This window comes from Vespula vulgaris, chromosome 5, assembly GCF_905475345.1.
Source record: "Vespula vulgaris chromosome 5, iyVesVulg1.1, whole genome shotgun sequence".
NCBI classification, from domain to species: Eukaryota; Metazoa; Arthropoda; class Insecta; order Hymenoptera; family Vespidae; genus Vespula; species Vespula vulgaris.
Window position 1 is genome coordinate 5,530,213 of NC_066590.1, and position 20,928 is coordinate 5,551,140.

General features: G+C 39.2%; 1 long non-coding RNA gene across 2 annotated transcripts; it reads right to left on the reverse strand.

Annotated features, from left to right (window-relative positions):
- Positions 1 to 2,155: 2,155 nt before the first annotated feature.
- Positions 2,156 to 20,882, reverse strand: LOC127063641 (uncharacterized). Of its 2 annotated transcripts, none has more exons than XR_007781439.1 (3): positions 14,531 to 20,882; positions 9,707 to 11,372; positions 2,156 to 6,582 (listed from the first exon to the last, which is right to left on the reverse strand). It is a non-coding gene; the product is annotated as an uncharacterized LOC127063641 (long non-coding RNA). The 2 variants fall into 2 exon arrangements; XR_007781438.1 differs by having other exon boundaries at positions 2,156 to 5,058; positions 8,652 to 11,372.
- Between the last annotated feature and the right edge of the window lie 46 nt (positions 20,883 to 20,928).

Genomic DNA, 20,928 nt, shown 5'->3' on the forward strand with positions numbered 1-20,928 from the left:
TCAAATTATTTCTAAAATCTTTAATTAAATTATATATGTTATCTAAAATCTATAATGAAATTGTATAAATAATCATATAGCGCAAGTACTACCGGGCGGATGGCTGCATATTTCGATCTTTTTCCAAAATCTCTCTTCTCTCAAATTTCAGTTAGACGTTAAATTAATTACATTTTATATTACTAATCATACTTTAACAGATAAATAGATCGGATATATGAAAATTCTAAATTAATAAAGTTATAAAGTTAATACGAAAACGCACAGAAAACTTTTCTGTCGCACTTATGTTCTCTGTCATTTATACTTATTCTTCTTTACTTTTATACTTATATACTTTTATTCATTATATTAATTATATACTTTTAGTAATTATAGACTTTTGATGATCAATGATTATATATTTTTATTTATTATATTAATTACTTTTATTAACTTTTATTAATCATTAGTCTCCAATTAAATCCGTAATTTTATTTTTATAAAATCAAGTTTTATATTAAAGTAATAATTTCGAAACGTATATAAAATGGCAATTGTGAGGACCACTGAAAGTACATTGTATAAAAGTGCACATGGGAATGAAACAAGAACATTTAAATACATAGCATATTCTCGTCTCACTTTTACAGGAAAGATACCTAACAGGATTCCAGTATTACTCAGCCTATGGTTGCATATTGTAGATTGAACGATTATTTTAAACAATTGATTAACTTGTTCATTAACTCCTCTATCTTCTCTCGGGTGGGACCCTTGGGAGGGGCCCTCGGGTGTGGGCCTTAGGCGGGTTCGGTTCTTTCACTAGGGAAAAATCAAACTCAATTATGGTACTTTGATTTTTGTCGTGTGAAACGATTTCTACGGAATGCACACTCATCGTCCGGAATTCTATTTCTTTCAAGCACATTTACGCAAATACTCCTCGTTTCATTCTCTATTTTTCTTTTCTTCTTCTCTTTTCCTCTTTTCTTTGTATTTCTTTACATTTTTCTAATGTTTTTTTTTTATGTTTCAGAGCAGAACATCGAGGAACGGATCATCGAGAAAGGATCATCATGAAATTAAATTTTTACAGGGAATTTATTAAATATAAATGTCTTTTTGCATATAATTTTCCATATAATGTTTACTCTTATATTTAACATTTACTAACTTTTTAATTTTTGCTTTTATATTCAGTTTTTATTATATTTTTAATTTTTGCTTTTATATTTAACTTTAATGTACTTTTTAATTTTTGCTTTTATGTTTAATTTTTAATATCTCTTTAATGTTTGCTTTTATTTTATCTCTACTTCTATTCTTCTTCTGTTTCAGATTAGGTGATCGAGGGACGGATAATCGTGGGATTTTTACACGGAAGTTAAAGGAACCTTTCTGCATATAATCTTTATTATATGTAGGGAGGATATGTCTCCTTGCTTCCGTACGCGAATGATAGGAAAAACACTCACGGGCGTGACGGCCGGCACGCGCGTGGGTGTTCGCGAGCGCGAGATTAAGTCCTACCGAGGACTCCGCTTTGATTTTTTAAATCGAAATAGACACGACCGGTCGTGTCTCGAGATGTCTGAAGCCGACGGTGTGGACGGTGGAGCAATCTGTAAGCGGGGTTTTATACATCTCCAGTTTGCTGAGAAGCCCGAAGCTCCCGAAGCGGAAAGGCATCTCGGTTCGCGGATTTTAGAGTAGAGTCTCCGTTAGCCCGTGGGTCCTCAGAAGCAGCAACCTCCTCGCGGTGGGACCTGGGTCGGAAGTACTTGCCCTATGTCAACGTCTTACGGTATGCAAGTATTACCGAGCGAATGGCTGCATATTTCCAAATCTTTTCCAAAATCTTTTCGATATAATTCCAAATGGAACGTCGAAGTTCGTACATTTTACATTGTTTCTTACACCTTCCGTACATTCGGCAATAAATACGCAATCATTTCAATTCATTGAAAGGTACAGCCTTGCAGCAATTGAAACAATCATTCGAGATTAATTATTTTAGTTTCTCTCGGGTGGGACCCTTGGGAGGGGCCCTCGGGTGTGGGCCTTAGGCGGGTTTCGTTCTCTCGTTAGGAATAAAATTAAACTCATTTATGATACTCTGAATTTTGTCTAGTGAAATGATCTTCGAGATACTTATCCATTTTTCTTAGTTCTATCTTTCTCTCGGACATGTTCCGTGTTTCTTTTCTTCGTTTTTCCTTTTCTTTTCTTTTCTTTTCCTCTTCTCTTTTTTCTTTTTTCTTTTCTCTTATTCTTTTACTTTTTTCTATTTCAGGTTAGACTATCGAGAGACCGATCATTGAGGGACCGATCATCGTGAAAATAAATTATTACAGGAAAGTTTTTGTATATAATTTTGCATATAATTTTGGTTTTTATATTTAATTTTCGTGATTTTTTTAATTTTTGCTTTTATATTTAATTTTTATTATCTTTTTAATTTTTGCTCATATATTTATTTCTTTTTATATTCTTTCTCTGTTTCAGGTTAGATCATCGAAGGACCGATCATCGTGAAATTAATTTTTACAGGGAAGTTTTAATTGTATATTTGTTTTTTATTTTATTTTATTTAATCATTAATTCATTTATTAATTATTAATATCATTATTTAATTGCATTTTGATTTTAAATGCATTTTTATATATAAATGGCTTTTTCCATATAATATTGCATATTATTTTTGTATATAATTATCTCTTTTTGTTTTATTCTTTTTCTGTTTCAAGTTAGATGATCGCTGGACCTATCGTCGTGGGATTTTTACACGGAAGTTAAAGGAACCTCTCTGCATATAATCTATATTATATGCAGGAAGGGTATGTCTCCTTGCTTCCGTACGCGAATGATAGGGAAAACACTCACGCGCGTGACGGCCGGCACGCGTATGGGTGTTCGCGATCGTGAGATTTAGTCCTACCGAGGACTTCGTTTTGTTCTTTGAAATCGAAATGTAGACACGACCGGTCGTGTCTCGAGATGTCTGAAGCCGACGGTGTGGACGGTGGAGCAATCTGTAAGCGGGGTTTTATACATCTCCAGTTTGCTGAGAAGCCCGAAGCTCCCGAAGCGGAAAGGCATCTCGGTTCGCGGATTTTAGAGTAGATTCCTCGTTAGCCCGTGGGTCCCAAGATGCAGCAACCTCCACGCGGTGGGACCTGGGTCGGTGATACTTGTAGATACATCAAAATTTTATGGGATACAAGTATTATCGAGCAAATGGCTGTATGCTTCAACGAATTTTCCAAAATCTTTTCTATGTAATTCCAAATTACATTTCACATTGTTTCAAACATCTTCACCAGCAATATAATTCATAGTCATTTCTATTCATTGAAACGTATAGCTATGTAATAGTTAAAACAATCATTCGAGATTAATTATTTTAGTTTCTCTCGGGTGGGACCCTTGGGAGGGGCCCTCGGGTGTGGGCCTTAGGCGGGTTTCGTTCTCTCGTTAGGAATAAAATTAAACTCATTTATGATACTCTGAATTTTGTCTAGTGAAATGATCTTCGAGATACTTATCCATTTTTCTTAGTTCTATCTTTCTCTCGGACATGTTCCGTGTTTCTTTTCTTCGTTTTTTCCTTTTCTTTTCTTTTCTTTTCCTCTTCTCTTTTTTCTTTTTTCTTTTCTCTTATTCTTTTACTTTTTTCTATTTCAGGTTAGACTATCGAGAGACCGATCATTGAGGGACCGATCATCGTGAAAATAAATTATTACAGGAAAGTTTTTGTATATAATTTTGCATATAATTTTGGTTTTTATATTTAATTTTCGTGATTTTTTTAATTTTTGCTTTTATATTTAATTTTTATTATCTTTTTAATTTTTGCTCATATATTCATTTCTTTTTATATTCTTTCTCTGTTTCAGGTTAGATCATCGAAGGACCGATCATCGTGAAATTAATTTTTACAGGGAAGTTTTAATTGTATATTTGTTTTTTATTTTATTTTATTTAATCATTAATTCATTTATTAATTATTAATATCATTATTTAATTGCATTTTGATTTTAAATGCATTTTTATATATAAATGGCTTTTTCCATATAATATTGCATATTATTTTTGTATATAATTATCTCTTTTTGTTTTATTCTTTTTCTGTTTCAAGTTAGATGATCGCTGGACCTATCGTCGTGGGATTTTTACACGGAAGTTAAAGGAACCTCTCTGCATATAATCTATATTATATGCAGGAAGGGTATGTCTCCTTGCTTCCGTACGCGAATGATAGGGAAAACACTCACGCGCGTGACGGCCGGCACGCGTATGGGTGTTCGCGATCGCGAGATTTAGTCCTACCGAGGACTTCATTTTGTTCTTTGAAATCGAAATGTAGACACGACCGGTCGTGTCTCGAGATGTCTGAAGCCGACGGTGTGGACGGTGGAGCAATCTGTAAGCGGGGTTTTATACATCTCCAGTTTGCTGAGAAGCTCGAAGCTCCCGAAGCGGAAAGGCATCTCGGATCGTGGACTTTAGAGTAGAAACCCCGTTAGCTCGTGTATTTCCACGTGCCGGAAGCGTTTCATCGGCCAAGGACGGATCGGGAGTGGAGATCGCCCCCATGCTTTGCTTTCTTGATAGTAGTAGAAGTAGTAAAGAGTAGAGCCACCGTTAGTCCGTGGGTCTCCAAAAGCAGCAACCTCCACGCGGTGGCACCTGGGTCGGAAGTACTTGTGATATGTCGAAATCTTGTAGGCTGCAAGTATCACCTTGCGAATGGCTGCGTTCTTTAAGATTTTTCCAAAATCTTTTCTATGCAATTCCAATTAAACATCGAACTTCGTGCATTTTACATTGTTTCATACATCTTCCCTATACTCGGAAATAAATACTCAAGGTTCATTATTCTAATTTCTTTCGGGTGGGACCTATGAGTTGGGCTCGTGGGTGTGGGCTTCTGTGCGGGTTTCCTCCTTTCAGTATCGAAAAATCGAGCTCGATTTTCGTACTCTGGTTTTGGTCGAATGTAGCTACATTCTATGTCCATCTTTTCTTTTCCATTTCATCGTTCTCACACGTGCACGTGTTCTTTGCCGGATATGCCTTCTCTTTTCTCTTCCGAATTGTATCCTCTTCACATGCGCGCATGTTCCGGCTTTCTTTTCTTCTCTTTCTCTTCTGCTTCTCCTCCAGTTCATCAGACTTCGACATATCGGCGAGGGTGATCCCATAAATCGTCGAAATGTTCGTTTCATAATCGATTGCTAGACGCGAATACGGGAAGGATAGGAAGAACGCTCACGCCTTTGTCGGCGGGCAGAGACGTGGTGTTCTCGGGCGCGAATAAAAGTCCTACCGATATGGACTACGTTTGATTGCTAAAAACGAATAAATGACCGGTCGTGCTAGTGAGTCGGTTTATGTGCTGCCAAGTAGTGTGGTTTGCTATCCGTAAGAGTGGACTCACCCTCCTCCAGTTAGCCGCCTGATTTCTTGGTTAGTGCATAGAACGCCGCGAACGCGAATTTAAAGTAGAGTCATCGTTCTTCTAACACTCACGGGAGTGTTCGGGCGCGATTAAAAGACCTACCGATATGGACTACGTTTGATTGCTAAAAACGAATAAATGACCGATCGTGCTTGTGAGTCGGTTTATGTGCTGCCGAGTATTGTGGTTTGCTACCCGTAAGAGTGGGCTGATCCTTCTCGAGTTAGCCGCCCGATTTCTTGGTTAGTGCATAGAACGCCGCGAACGCGAATTTACAGTAGAGTCACCGTTCTTCTAACACTCACGGGAGTGTTCGGGCGCGATTAAAAGTCCTACCGATATGGACTACGTTTGATTGCTAAAAACGAATAAATGACCGATCGTGCTTGTGAGTCGGTTTATGTGCTGCCGAGTAGTGTGGTTTGCTATCCGTAAGAGTGGACTCACCCTCATCCAGTTAGCCGCCTGATTTCTTGGTTAATGCATAGAACGCCGCGAACGCGAATTTACAGTAGAGTCACCGTTCTTCTAACACTCACGGGAGTGTTCGGGCGCGATTAAAAGTCCTACCGATATGGACTACGTTTGATTGCTAAAAACGAATAAATGACCGATCGTGCTAGTGAGTCGGTTTATGTGCTGCCGAGTAGTGTGGTTTGCTATCCGTAAGAGTGGACCCACCCTCATCCAGTTAGCCGCCTGATTTCTTGGTTAATGCATAGAACGCCGCGAACGCGAATTTACAGTAGAGTCACCGTTCTTCTAACACTCACGGGAGTGTTCGGGCGCGATTAAAAGTCCTACCGATATGGACTACGTTTGATTGCTAAAAACGAATAAATGACCGATCGTGCTAGTGAGTCGGTTTATGTGCTGCCGAGTAGTGTGGTTTGCTATCCGTAAGAATGGACAGATCCTACTCCAATTGGCCGCCTGATTTCTTGGTTAGTGCATAGAACGCCGCGAATGCGAATTTAAAGTAGAGTCACCGTTATTTTAACACTCACGGGAGTGTTCGGGCGCGATTAAAAGTCCTACCGGAAACTTCGTTTTACGGAACGTCGATTATTTGATCACGCCGGTCACGCGAACTTTAGGGTAGAGTCACCGTTAGCCCGTGGGTCCCCAGATGCAGCAACCTCCAAGCGGTGGGACCTGGGTCGGTAGTACTTGCAATATATTGAAATTGTATCTGAATTACATCAAAAGTTTATAACTACATTATATATAGATATTTAAATAATTATATAGCCGAAGTACTACCGGGCGAATGGCTGCATATTATAGTTAAAACAATTATTTTGAATTTTTGGTTAAATTGTTGATTACGTACTCTATCTTCTATCGGGTGGGACCCTTGGGATGGGCCCTCGGGTGTGGGCCTTAGGCGGGTATGGTTCTTTCACTAGGGAAAAATCGAACTCAATAATGGTACTCTGATCTTCCTCGAGCGAAATGATTTTCGAGATGCAAAATAATCGTTCGGAATTTTATTTTTCTCACGTTCATTTACGCAAATACTCCACGTTTCTTTTTCTATTTTTCTCTACATCGTTTCTTTTCCTTTCTTCTTTTTCATTCATCTCCACTTTTTTTTTACTCCTTTTATGTTTCAGGTTAGATCATCGAGGGAGCGATCATCGAACGAGCGATCATCGAGGAATGGATCATCGTGAAATTAAACTTTTACAGGGATCTTTTTGAATATAAACGTCTTTTGCATATAATATTACATATAATTTTTGCTCTTATATTTAATTTTTATTAACTTTTTAATTTTTGCTTTTATATTTAATTTGTGTTATCTTTTCAATTTTTACTCATATTTTACTATATATATAAATATATTCTTTTAAATATATGTAATATATTCTGTTGTCCTTTTTCTGTTTCAAGTTAGGTGATCGCTGGACCTATCGACGTGGGATTTTTACACGGAAGTTAAAGGAACCTCTCTGCATATAATCTATATTATATGCAGGAAGGGTATGTCTCCTTGCTTCTGTACGCGAATGATAGGTAAAACACTCACGCGCGTGACGGCCGGCACGCGTATGGGTGTTCGCGATCGCGAGATTTAGTCCTACCGAGGACTCCGTTTTGATTTTTGAAATCGAAATGTAGACACGACTGGTCGTGTCTCGAGATGTCTGAAGCCGACGGTGTGGACGGTGGAGCAATCTGTAAGCGGGATTTTATACATCTCCAGTTTGCTGAGAAGCTCGAAACTCCCAAAGCGGAAAAACATCTCGGTTCGTGGATTTTAGAATAGAATCCTCGTTAGTCCGTTTATTTCCAGGTGTCAGCAATCGTTGCATCACCCAAGGACCATCGAGGGACTTAGATTTTTACACGGGTGTTTAAAGAATCTTTCTACCTCAGGCGTGGAAGACTTTCTTTTCTCCCGTTCGGGCAAGATAGAAGGACACTCGCTTATGTCGGCTAGCAAAGGCGTTGGTGTTCTCGAGCGCGACAAAGTCCTAAATTGGCTCTAACGTATTCAACATATTCGTGTGAGTGTTTCTGGAATGCTCGCGTAAGTATCGTAACTGCGGTAGATTCAATTTTGGATTCCGGCGTTTGTCCGGTTGTGCTCAAGTGGTGATCGAAGCTTTCGATGTTGGATTGTTGAGCTATGCGTAAGTCGGTTCAAAAATGCGGAGACGCAAGGGGCTGCAATTTTAGCGTTTGATGGCTTGAATTCGTCGGGAGTGGAGATCGCCCTCATGCTTTGCTTTCTTGATAGTAGTAGAAGTAGTAAAGAGTAGAGCCACCGTTAGTCCGTGGGTCTCCAAAAGCAGCAACCTCCACGCGGTGGGACCTGGGTCGGAAGTACTTGTGATATGTCGAAATCTTGTAGGCTGCAAGTATCACCTTGCGAATGGCTGCGTTCTTTAAGATTTTTCCAAAATCTTTTCTATGCAAGTCCAATTAAACATCGAACTTCGTGCATTTTACATTATTTCATACATCTTCCCTATACTCGGAAATAAATACTCAAGGCTCATTATTCTAATTTCTTTCGGGTGGGACCTATGAGTTGGGCTCATGGGTGTGGGCTTCTGTGCGGGTTTCCTCCTTTCAGTATCGAAAAATCGAGCTCGATTTTCGGACTCCGGTTTTGGTCGAGTGTAGCTACATTCGATGTCCATCTTTTCTTTTCCATTTCATCGTTCTCACACGTGCACGTGTTCTTTGCCGGATATACCTTCTCTTTTCTCTTCCGAATTCTATCCTCTTCACATGCGCGCATGTTCCGGCTTTCCTTTCTTCTCTTTCTCTTCTGCTTCTCCTCCAGTTCATGGACTTCGACATATCGGCGAGGGTGATCCCATAAATCGTCGAAATGTTCGTTTCATAATCGATTGCTAGACGCGAATACGGGAAGGATAGGAAGAACTCTCACGCTTTTGTCGGCGGGCAGAGACGTGGTGTTCTCGGGCGCGAATAAAAGTCCTACCGATATGGACTACGTTTGATTGCTAAAAACGAATAAATGACCGGTCGTGCTAGTGAGTCGGTTTATGTGCTGCCAAGTAGTGTGGTCTGCTATCCGTAAGAGTGGACTGACCCTCCTCCAGTTAGCCGCCTGATTTCTTGGTTAGTGCATAGAACGCCGCGAACGCGAATTTAAAGTAGAGTCACCGTTCTTCTAACACTCACGGGAGTGTTCGGGCGCGATTGAAAGTCCTACCGATATGGACTACGTTTGATTGCTAAAAACGAATAAATGACCGGTCGTGCTAGTGAGTCGGTTTATGTGCTGCCGAGTATTGTGGTTTGCTACCCGTAAGAGTGGACTGATCCTTCTCGAGTTAGCCGCCCGATTTCTTGGTTAGTGCATAGAACGCCGCGAACGCGAATTTACAGTAGAGTCACCGTTCTTCTAACACTCACGGGAGTGTTCGGGCGCGATTAAAAGTCCTACCGATATGGACTACGTTTGATGGCTAAAAACGAATAAATGACCGATCGTGCTAGTGAGTCGGTTTATGTGCTGCCGAGTAGTGTGGTTTGCTATCCGTAAGAATGGACAGATCCTACTCCAATTAGCCGCCTGATTTCTTGGTTAGTGCATAGAACGCCGCGAACGCGAATTTAAAGTAGAGTCACCGTTATTTTAACACTCACGGGAGTGTTTGGGCGCGATTAAAAGTCCTACCGGGAACTTCGTTTTATGGAACGTCGATAATTTGATCACGCCGGTCACGCGAACTTTAGAGTAGAGTCACCGTTAGCCCGTGGGTCCCCAGATGCAGCAACCTCCAAGCGGTGGGACCTGGGTCGGTAGCACTTGCAATATATTGAAATTGTATCTGAATTACATCAAAAGTTTATAACTACATTATATCTAGATATTTAAATAATTATATAGCGGAAGTACTACCGGGCGAATGGCTGCATATTATAGTTAAAACAATTATTTTGAATTTTTGGTTAAATTGTTGATTAAGTACTCTATCTTCTATCGGGTGGGACCCTTGGGATGGGCCCTCGGGTGTGGGCCTTAGGCGGGTATGGTTCTTTCACTAGGGAAAAATCGAACTCAATAATGGTACTCTGATCTTCCTCGAGCGAAATGATTTTCGAGATGCAAAATAATCGTCCGGAATTTTATTTTTCTCACGTTCATTTACGCAAATACTCCACGTTTCTTTTTCTATTTTTCTCTACATCGTTTCTTTTCCTTTCTTCTTTTTCATTCATCTCCACTTTTTTTTTACTCCTTTTATGTTTCAGGTTAGATCATCGAGGGAGCGATCATCGAACGAGCGATCATCGAGGAATGGATCATCGTGAAATTAAACTTTTACAGGGATCTTTTTGAATATAAACGTCTTTTGCATATAATATTACATATAATTTTTGCTCTTATATTTAATTTTTATTAACTTTTTAATTTTTGCTTTTATATTTAATTTGTGTTATCTTTTCAATTTTTACTCATATTTTACTATATATATAAATATATTCTTTTAAATATATGTAATATATTCTGTTGTCCTTTTTCTGTTTCAAGTTAGGTGATCGCTGGACCTATCGACGTGGGATTTTTACACGGAAGTTAAAGGAACCTCTCTGCATATAATCTATATTATATGCAGGAAGGGTATGTCTCCTTGCTTCTGTACGCGAATGATAGGTAAAACACTCACGCGCGTGACGGCCGGCACGCGTATGGGTGTTCGCGATCGCGAGATTTAGTCCTACCGAGGACTCCGTTTTGATTTTTGAAATCGAAATGTAGACACGACTGGTCGTGTCTCGAGATGTCTGAAGCCGACGGTGTGGACGGTGGAGCAATCTGTAAGCGGGATTTTATACATCTCCAGTTTGCTGAGAAGCTCGAAACTCCCAAAGCGGAAAAACATCTCGGTTCGTGGATTTTAGAATAGAATCCTCGTTAGTCCGTTTATTTCCAGGTGTCAGCAATCGTTGCATCACCCAAGGACCATCGAGGGACTTAGATTTTTACACGGGTGTTTAAAGAATCTTTCTACCTCAGGCGTGGAAGACTTTCTTTTCTCCCGTTCGGGCAAGATAGAAGGACACTCGCTTATGTCGGCTAGCAAAGGCGTTGGTGTTCTCGAGCGCGACAAAGTCCTAAATTGGCTCTAACGTATTCAACATATTCGTGTGAGTGTTTCTGGAATGCTCGCGTAAGTATCGTAACTGCGGTAGATTCAATTTTGGATTCCGGCGTTTGTCCGGTTGTGCTCAAGTGGTGATCGAAGCTTTCGATGTTGGATTGTTGAGCTATGCGTAAGTCGGTTCAAAAATGCGGAGACGCAAGGGGCTGCAATTTTAGCGTTTGATGGCTTGAATTCGTCGGGAGTGGAGATCGCCCTCATGCTTTGCTTTCTTGATAGTAGTAGAAGTAGTAAAGAGTAGAGCCACCGTTAGTCCGTGGGTCTCCAAAAGCAGCAACCTCCACGCGGTGGGACCTGGGTCGGAAGTACTTGTGATATGTCGAAATCTTGTAGGCTGCAAGTATCACCTTGCGAATGGCTGCGTTCTTTAAGATTTTTCCAAAATCTTTTCTATGCAAGTCCAATTAAACATCGAACTTCGTGCATTTTACATTATTTCATACATCTTCCCTATACTCGGAAATAAATACTCAAGGCTCATTATTCTAATTTCTTTCGGGTGGGACCTATGAGTTGGGCTCATGGGTGTGGGCTTCTGTGCGGGTTTCCTCCTTTCAGTATCGAAAAATCGAGCTCGATTTTCGGACTCCGGTTTTGGTCGAGTGTAGCTACATTCGATGTCCATCTTTTCTTTTCCATTTCATCGTTCTCACACGTGCACGTGTTCTTTGCCGGATATACCTTCTCTTTTCTCTTCCGAATTCTATCCTCTTCACATGCGCGCATGTTCCGGCTTTCCTTTCTTCTCTTTCTCTTCTGCTTCTCCTCCAGTTCATGGACTTCGACATATCGGCGAGGGTGATCCCATAAATCGTCGAAATGTTCGTTTCATAATCGATTGCTAGACGCGAATACGGGAAGGATAGGAAGAACTCTCACGCTTTTGTCGGCGGGCAGAGACGTGGTGTTCTCGGGCGCGAATAAAAGTCCTACCGATATGGACTACGTTTGATTGCTAAAAACGAATAAATGACCGGTCGTGCTAGTGAGTCGGTTTATGTGCTGCCAAGTAGTGTGGTCTGCTATCCGTAAGAGTGGACTGACCCTCCTCCAGTTAGCCGCCTGATTTCTTGGTTAGTGCATAGAACGCCGCGAACGCGAATTTAAAGTAGAGTCACCGTTCTTCTAACACTCACGGGAGTGTTCGGGCGCGATTGAAAGTCCTACCGATATGGACTACGTTTGATTGCTAAAAACGAATAAATGACCGGTCGTGCTAGTGAGTCGGTTTATGTGCTGCCGAGTATTGTGGTTTGCTACCCGTAAGAGTGGACTGATCCTTCTCGAGTTAGCCGCCCGATTTCTTGGTTAGTGCATAGAACGCCGCGAACGCGAATTTACAGTAGAGTCACCGTTCTTCTAACACTCACGGGAGTGTTCGGGCGCGATTAAAAGTCCTACCGATATGGACTACGTTTGATGGCTAAAAACGAATAAATGACCGATCGTGCTAGTGAGTCGGTTTATGTGCTGCCGAGTAGTGTGGTTTGCTATCCGTAAGAATGGACAGATCCTACTCCAATTAGCCGCCTGATTTCTTGGTTAGTGCATAGAACGCCGCGAACGCGAATTTAAAGTAGAGTCACCGTTATTTTAACACTCACGGGAGTGTTTGGGCGCGATTAAAAGTCCTACCGGGAACTTCGTTTTATGGAACGTCGATAATTTGATCACGCCGGTCACGCGAACTTTAGAGTAGAGTCACCGTTAGCCCGTGGGTCCCCAGATGCAGCAACCTCCAAGCGGTGGGACCTGGGTCGGTAGCACTTGCAATATATTGAAATTGTATCTGAATTACATCAAAAGTTTATAACTACATTATATATAGATATTTAAATAATTATATAGCGGAAGTACTACCGGGCGAATGGCTGCATATTATAGTTAAAACAATTATTTTGAATTTTTGGTTAAATTGTTGATTAAGTACTCTATCTTCTATCGGGTGGGACCCTTGGGATGGGCCCTCGGGTGTGGGCCTTAGGCGGGTATGGTTCTTTCACTAGGGAAAAATCGAACTCAATAATGGTACTCTGATCTTCCTCGAGCGAAATGATTTTCGAGATGCAAAATAATCGTCCGGAATTTTATTTTTCTCACGTTCATTTACGCAAATACTCCACGTTTCTTTTTCTATTTTTCTCTACATCGTTTCTTTTCCTTTCTTCTTTTTCATTCATCTCCACTTTTTTTTTACTCCTTTTATGTTTCAGGTTAGATCATCGAGGGAGCGATCATCGAACGAGCGATCATCGAGGAATGGATCATCGTGAAATTAAACTTTTACAGGGATCTTTTTGAATATAAACGTCTTTTGCATATAATATTACATATAATTTTTGCTCTTATATTTAATTTTTATTAACTTTTTAATTTTTGCTTTTATATTTAATTCTTATCTTTTTAATTTTTGAATTTATATTTAATTTATGTTATCTTTTTAATTTTTACTCATATTTTACTATATATATAAATATATTCTTTTAAATATATGTAATATATTCTGTTGTCCTTTTTCTGTTTCAAGTTAGGTGATCGCTGGACCTATCGACGTGGGATTTTTACACGGAAGTTAAAGGAACCTTTCTGCATATAATCTTTATTATATGCAGAAAGGGTATGTCTCCTTGCTTCTGTACGCGAATGATAGGTAAAACACTCACGCGCGTGACGGCCGGCACGCGTATGGGTGTTCGCGATCGCGAGATTTAGTCCTACCGAGGACTACGTTTTGACTTTTAAAATCGAAATGTAGACACGACCGGTCGTGTCTCGAGATGTCTGAAGCCGACGGTGTGGACGGTGGAGCAATCTGTAAGCGGGGTTTTATACATCTCCAGTTTGCTGAGAAACTCGAAACTCCCGAAGCGGAAAAGCATCTCGGTTCGTGGATTTCAGAATAGAATCCTCGTTAGTCCGTTTATTTCCAGGTGTCAGCAATCGTTGCGTCACCCAAGGACCATCGAGGGACTTAGATTTTTACACGGGTGTTTAAAGAATCTTTCTACCTCAGGCGTGAAAGACTTTCTTTTCTCCCGTTCGGGCAAGATAGAAGGACACTCGCTTATGTCGGCTAGCAAAGGCGTTGGTGTTCTCGGGCGCGTTTAAGTCCAACATTGGCTCTAACGTATTCAACATATTCGTGTGAGTGTTTCTGGAATGCTCGCGTAAGTATCGTAACTGCGGTAGATTCAATTTTGGATTCCGGCGTTTGTCCGGTTGTGCTCAAGTGGTGATCGAAGCTTTCGATGTTGGATTGTTGAGCTATGCGTAAGGCGGTTCAAAAATGCGGAGACGCAAGGGGCTGCAATTTTAGCGTTTGGTGGCTTGAATTCGTCGGGAGTGGAGATCGCCCTCATGCTTTGCTTTCTTGATAGTAGTAGAAGTAGTAAAGAGTAAAGCCGCCGTTAGTCCGTGGGTCTCAAAAAGCAGCAACCTCCACGCTGTGGCACCTGGGTCGGAAGTACTTGTGATATGTCGAAATCTTGTAGGCTGCAAGTATCATCTTGCGAATGGCTGCGTTCTTTAAGATTTTTCCAAAATCTTTTCTATGCAATTCCAATTAAACATCGAACTTCGTGCATTTTACATTGTTTCATACATCTTCCCTATACTCGGAAATAAATACTCAAGGCTCATTATTCTAATTTCTTTCGGGTGGGACCTATGAGTTGGGCTCATAGGTGTGGGCTTCTGTGCGGGTTTCCTCCTTTCAGTATCGAAAAATCGAGCTCGATTTTCGTACTCCGGTTTTGGTCGAGTGTAGCTACATTCGATGTCCATCTTTTCTTTTCCATTTCATCGTTCTCACACGTGCACGTGTTCTTTGCCGGATATGCCTTCTCTTTTCTCTTCCGAATTCTATCCTCTTCACATGCGCGCATGTTCCGGCTTTCCTTTCTTCTCTTTCTCTTCTGCTTCTCCTCCAGTTCATGGACTTCGACATATCGGCGAGGGTGATCCCATAAATCGTCGAAATGTTCGTTTCATAATCGATTGCTAGACGCGAATACGGGAAGGATAGGAAGAACTCTCACGCCTTTGTCGGCGGGCAGAGACGTGGTGTTCTCGGGCGCGAATAAAAGTCCTACCGATATGGACTACGTTTGATTGCTAAAAACGAATAAATGACCGGTCGTGCTAGTGAGTCGGTTTATGTGCTGCCGAGTAGTGTGGTTTGCTATCCGTAAGAGTGGACTGACCCTCCTCCAGTTAGCCGCCTGATTTCTTGGTTAGTGCATAGAACGCCGCGAACGCGAATTTAAAGTAGAGTCACCGTTCTTCTAACACTCACGGGAGTGTTCGGGCGCGATTAAAAGTCCTACCGATATGGACTACGTTTGATTGCTAAAAAAGAATAAATGACCGGTCGTGCTAGTGTGTCGGTTTATGTGCTGCCGAATAGTATCGTTTGCTATCCGTAAGAGTGGACTCACCCTCCGCCAGTTAGCCGCCAGATTTTTTGGTTAGTGCATAGAACGCCGCGAACGCGAATTTAAAGTAGAGTCACCGTTCTTCTAACACTCACGGGAGTGTTCGGGCGCGATTGAAAGTCCTACCGATATGGACTACGTTTGATTGCTAAAAACGCATAAATGACCGGTCGTGCTAGTGAGTCGGTTTATGTGCTTCCGAGTAGTGTGGTTTGCTATCCGTAAGAGTGGACTGATCCTCCGCCAGTTAGCCGCCTGATTTCTTGGTTAGTGCATAGAACGCCGCGAACGCGAATTTAAAGTAGAGTCACCGTTCTTCTAACACTCACGGGAGTGTTCGGGCGCGATTAAAAGTCCTACCGATATGGACTACGTTTGATTGCTAAAAAAGAATAAATGACCGGTCGTGCTAGTGTGTCGGTTTATGTGCTGCCGAATAGTATCGTTTGCTATCCGTAAGAGTGGACTCACCCTCCGCCAGTTAGCCGCCAGATTTTTTGGTTAGTGCATAGAACGCCGCGAACGCGAATTTAAAGTAGAGTCACCGTTCTTCTAACACTCACGGGAGTGTTCGGGCGCGATTGAAAGTCCTACCGATATGGACTACGTTTGATTGCTAAAAAAGAATAAATGACCGGTCGTGCTAGTGTGTCGGTTTATGTGCTGCCGAATAGTATCGTTTGCTATCCGTAAGAGTGGACTCACCCTCCGCCAGTTAGCCGCCAGATTTTTTGGTTAGTGCATAGAACGCCGCGAACGCGAATTTAAAGTAGAGTCACCGTTCTTCTAACACTCACGGGAGTGTTCGGGCGCGATTGAAAGTCCTACCGATATGGACTACGTTTGATTGCTAAAAACGCATAAATGACCGGTCGTGCTAGTGAGTCGGTTTATGTGCTTCCGAGTAGTGTGGTTTGCTATCCGTAAGAGTGGACTGATCCTCCGCCAGTTAGCCGCCTGATTTCTTGGTTAGTGCATAGAACGCCGCGAACGCGAATTTAAAGTAGAGTCACCGTTCTTCTAACACTCACGGGAGTGTTCGGGCGCGATTGAAAGTCCTACCGATATGGACTACGTTTGATTGCTAAAAACGAATAAATGACCGGTCGTGCTAGTGAGTCGGTTTATGTGCTTCCGAGTAGTGTGGTTTGCTATCCGTAAGAGTGGACTGATCCTCCGCCAGTTAGCCGCCTGATTTCTTGGTTAGTGCATAGAACGCCGCGAACGCGAATTTAAAGTAGAGTCACCGTTCTTCTAACACTCACGGGAGTGTTCGGGCGCGATTGAAAGTCCTACCGATATGGACTACGTTTGATTGCTAAAAACGAATAAATGACCGGTCGTGCTAGTGAGTCGGTTTATGTGCTTCCGAGTAGTGTGGTTTGCTATCCGTAAGAGTGGACTGATCCTCCGCCAGTTAGCCGCCTAATTTCTTGGTTAGTGCATAGAACGCCGCGAACGCGAATTTAAAGTAGAGTCACCGTTCTTCTAACACTCACGGGAGTGTTCGGGCGCGATTTATAGTCCTACCGATATGGACTACGTTTGATTGCTAAAAACGAATAAATGACCGGTTGTGCTAGTGAGTCGGTTTATGTGCTGCCGAGTAGTGTGGTTTGCTATCCGTAAGAGTGGACGGATCCTCCTTCAGTTAGCCGCCTGATTTCTTGGTTAGTGCATAGAACGCCGCGGACGCGAATTTAGAGTAGAGTCACCGTTATTTTAACACTCACGGGAGTGTTCGGGCGCGATTAAAAGTCCTACCGGGGACTTCGTTTTATGGAACGTCGATTATTTGATCACGCCGGTCACGCGAACTTTAGAGTAGAGTCACCGTTAGCCCGTGGGTCCCCAGATGCAGCAACCTCCAAGCGGTGGGACCTGGGTCGGTAGTACTTGCTATATATTGAAATTGTATCTAAATTACATCAAAAGTTTATAACTAAATTATATATAGATATTTAAATAATTATATAGCGGAAGTACTACCGGGCGAATGGCTGCATATTATAATTAAAACAATTATTTTGAATTTTTGGTTAAATTGTTGATTAAGTACTCTATCTTCTATCGGGTGAGACCCTTGGGAGAGGCCCTCGGATGTGGGCCTTAGGTGGGTTTCGTTCTTCCGCTGAGGTGGGTTTCGTTCGAAATTCCATTTTTCTGACGTTCACTTGCGAATATTTCCCTTTCAATATATGCTTTCGTTCACTATATTGATATTGAATAATTTCATTCAATATACGATTTCAATTCACTTACAATATATGCTGACTTTACTATGCAAAACGATATGAATTGTAATATATTAGTATAGTATTTTAAATAATAATGTATTAGTATATTTGTTTTATTCGTATTTATTTATAAATAATCACGAAACAATATACAATGCACCACCTACCACGAACACACAGATGCAGGGTATATCGTGTGCAAACACTAACGCTATGACAGTCACCAATATAGGAAAATTTAAAATTAAACCCATACTAACAATTTCTCACTCATACGAGTAACACCTGGGAACACGCATAGAGGAGAATGCAGAAAACATGGGTGGGGGTGAAAAACAGGAATTAGTTTGTTAAAAGCTGAAAACCCTGATCTAAAAATTTATTAACCTATTCTAGATCCTACGGGCTATGAATCTACAAGTCTCTTTGTTTTTTATTAGCAATGATTCTACTCGACTTTTTTCTTTCAAAAACAATGACTTTATTGAGACTTTTTTTATCAAAAAAATTAATTAAATATTTATTCAATTTTGTATGAAAGAATAATCAAAAAAACCTCGGACAATTCCTTCTAAGTGGCTGTTCTAATTAAAAAGTTAAATCATGAACTACTGTTCATTTTCCAGAATCTATCCGTCGCGCGCGCTTGTCTTCTGTTCGTTTTTTCTTGTTCTTCTACATCGATACATCGAGATAAATCGCGATTAAATAGACCAAGTACGAAGCAATGCATAAAACGTATATCACATTACATGCTTTTTTGACGAAATCGAAAAAATTGATGTCCAATTTCACTGCTAATATCGCGAGCAAATACAAATAAAAAAATGCTTATTAATTGAACTATTAATTAATCCAATCTATGAAACAAGAAGACCCTATCCTAAATTAATAAAATGTAATTTTCTATGTATGCAAAGTCGAAAATAGATTATATTAGCGAATTCAACGATGATCATCTGAAACAAAAAGAAAATATATAATGCTATAATGCAATAGAAGTTAATATAATACGCCCGTTTGACGTACCAGCATATAAATGCACTTTTTATTTCTATTATCAATCTATTTCTATAAATCATTTAAACGCGTGATTCTACATTTTGATATATGATGCAATCGAGAAATCGAATAATTGAGGAATCTTGAATATTTACTATCAATAAAAATATAAAATATGAATTGCTTTTTTATAAAATACATTATTTAAACAAAAATTATAGATATCATTAGATCAACGATAAAAATTGTAAAGGCAAGATAAAAGATAATTACTAAGATGTTAATGTTCATGATAATTAAGTTTCAAATTTTAATTAAGAATTTGTGCATTTTCTGATAAAAAATAAAACATATGATAAGACAATCCATTCTCGAAAGATATAGCAGCAACTGACTCCTCTTAATTACTTGAAAGCCTAGACGTAATTTTTTATTCAAACAAACATTAATTTACACATACAATTTTGTTATCAATAATATATATATATATCAATAAAAATATATGTTGCATATGTATATATGTATTTAATTTTATGTATTGAATATGTATATATATACTATAATAATGAGTTTGTAAAATAAGAAATTAATCTATTTATATCTCTATTGAGATACGAAAAATAAACAAAGTGGAAAAATAGTTAAAATCATCATAGAACACAATAAATTTTGATTGAATTTAAATGCAGCCATTAGCTCGACAGTACTTACGTTATTTATTTTTATCACATATCGTAAGTAATATCGATTTCCAGGTCCCACCGCATGGAGGTTGCTGCATACGGAGACCCACGGGCTAAAGACTCTACTTTTAATATGAATTACTTTAGAAGCTATTATATAAAATCATTATTATGACATATTCAATAATAATTATTATAATTTTATAGAATTATAATTATAATTAGAAAAAAGAAACAAGATCAATCGCGAAACGAATCAAAAATTTTTTTCTAATCGATCATGACTAGACGAAAACTTATGAATTCGTTTAATATCGACCTACCTACCCGGTTAAGAATAGAGCCCTTTATGGAATTCTATTCCCATTAAACTAATGTGAAACCTTGTTGCACACGATGCTGAAATCCTGTGAACATAAAATGTCAAAAACATTTAATGATTAAACAGGTAGCAATCAAAATAATATGCGAATTTCATATTTCCTGTAATAAATCATCATTTATAGTCCACCTGTGAATATAAAACATCCAAAATATTTTATAATTAAACAAGTAGCAATCGAAATAATGTGCTAATTTTATTTAAATTAGCATTGTCCTGTTTACAGTCACCTGTGAACATAAAACATTAAAAACATTTTGTAATTAAACAAGAAACAATCAAAATCAATATGCATATTTTATATAATAAACAAATAACCTGTGGACATAAGAAATTTATAATGTTATTACTTTCTAAAAATAAAACATATATTAAACTAAAAATTATTTTATACACACATATATATCTCACAAACGAAAAGAACAACCAACGAAGAGTGGAATCAAATCTTGCCAATTTGGATGATATTTCCCGAAATAGAAATTAACTATGTTTAATTCACCAACAAAGAGTAGAATCGAACCTTTCCAATTTGGATGATATTTCCTGAAACAGAAATTAACTACGTTTAGTTCAAATTTATTGAATATTTCAATTTTTTATTTTCTATAATTTCAATTCTTCATTCGTCATCAATACCTAATTAGAATATCTTCCCACATTATTATTTTTAGATGGATTTCTTGTTAATCCAAGCACCTGGAAAACCTGAAACACAAATTTTGCATGATGAATTCGTAATCTTTATCAATTTATTTTTATGTCATACACTGTGATAATATGACAAATCTTGAAAAATTATTTTCAACACTGTTGTTAATACCCACTGATATATAAAAGGATATTTTGCAATATTTAATCTTGAAACATGAAAACGACACCTCTCTGTAACAGAAAACTATATAAAAGGGCATGTGTGGAAAGACAAAATTTTTATTTACAATCTATGGGCAAATATTTCCATAATTTTGATAATTTAATAAGTAAGAAATTATATACGTATATATTTCACCATAGATTGTAATGCTGAAATAAAAGAAAAAAAATATATTAAAATGGCCATAAAATTGGGACTGAATATATCGAATTCTCGATGC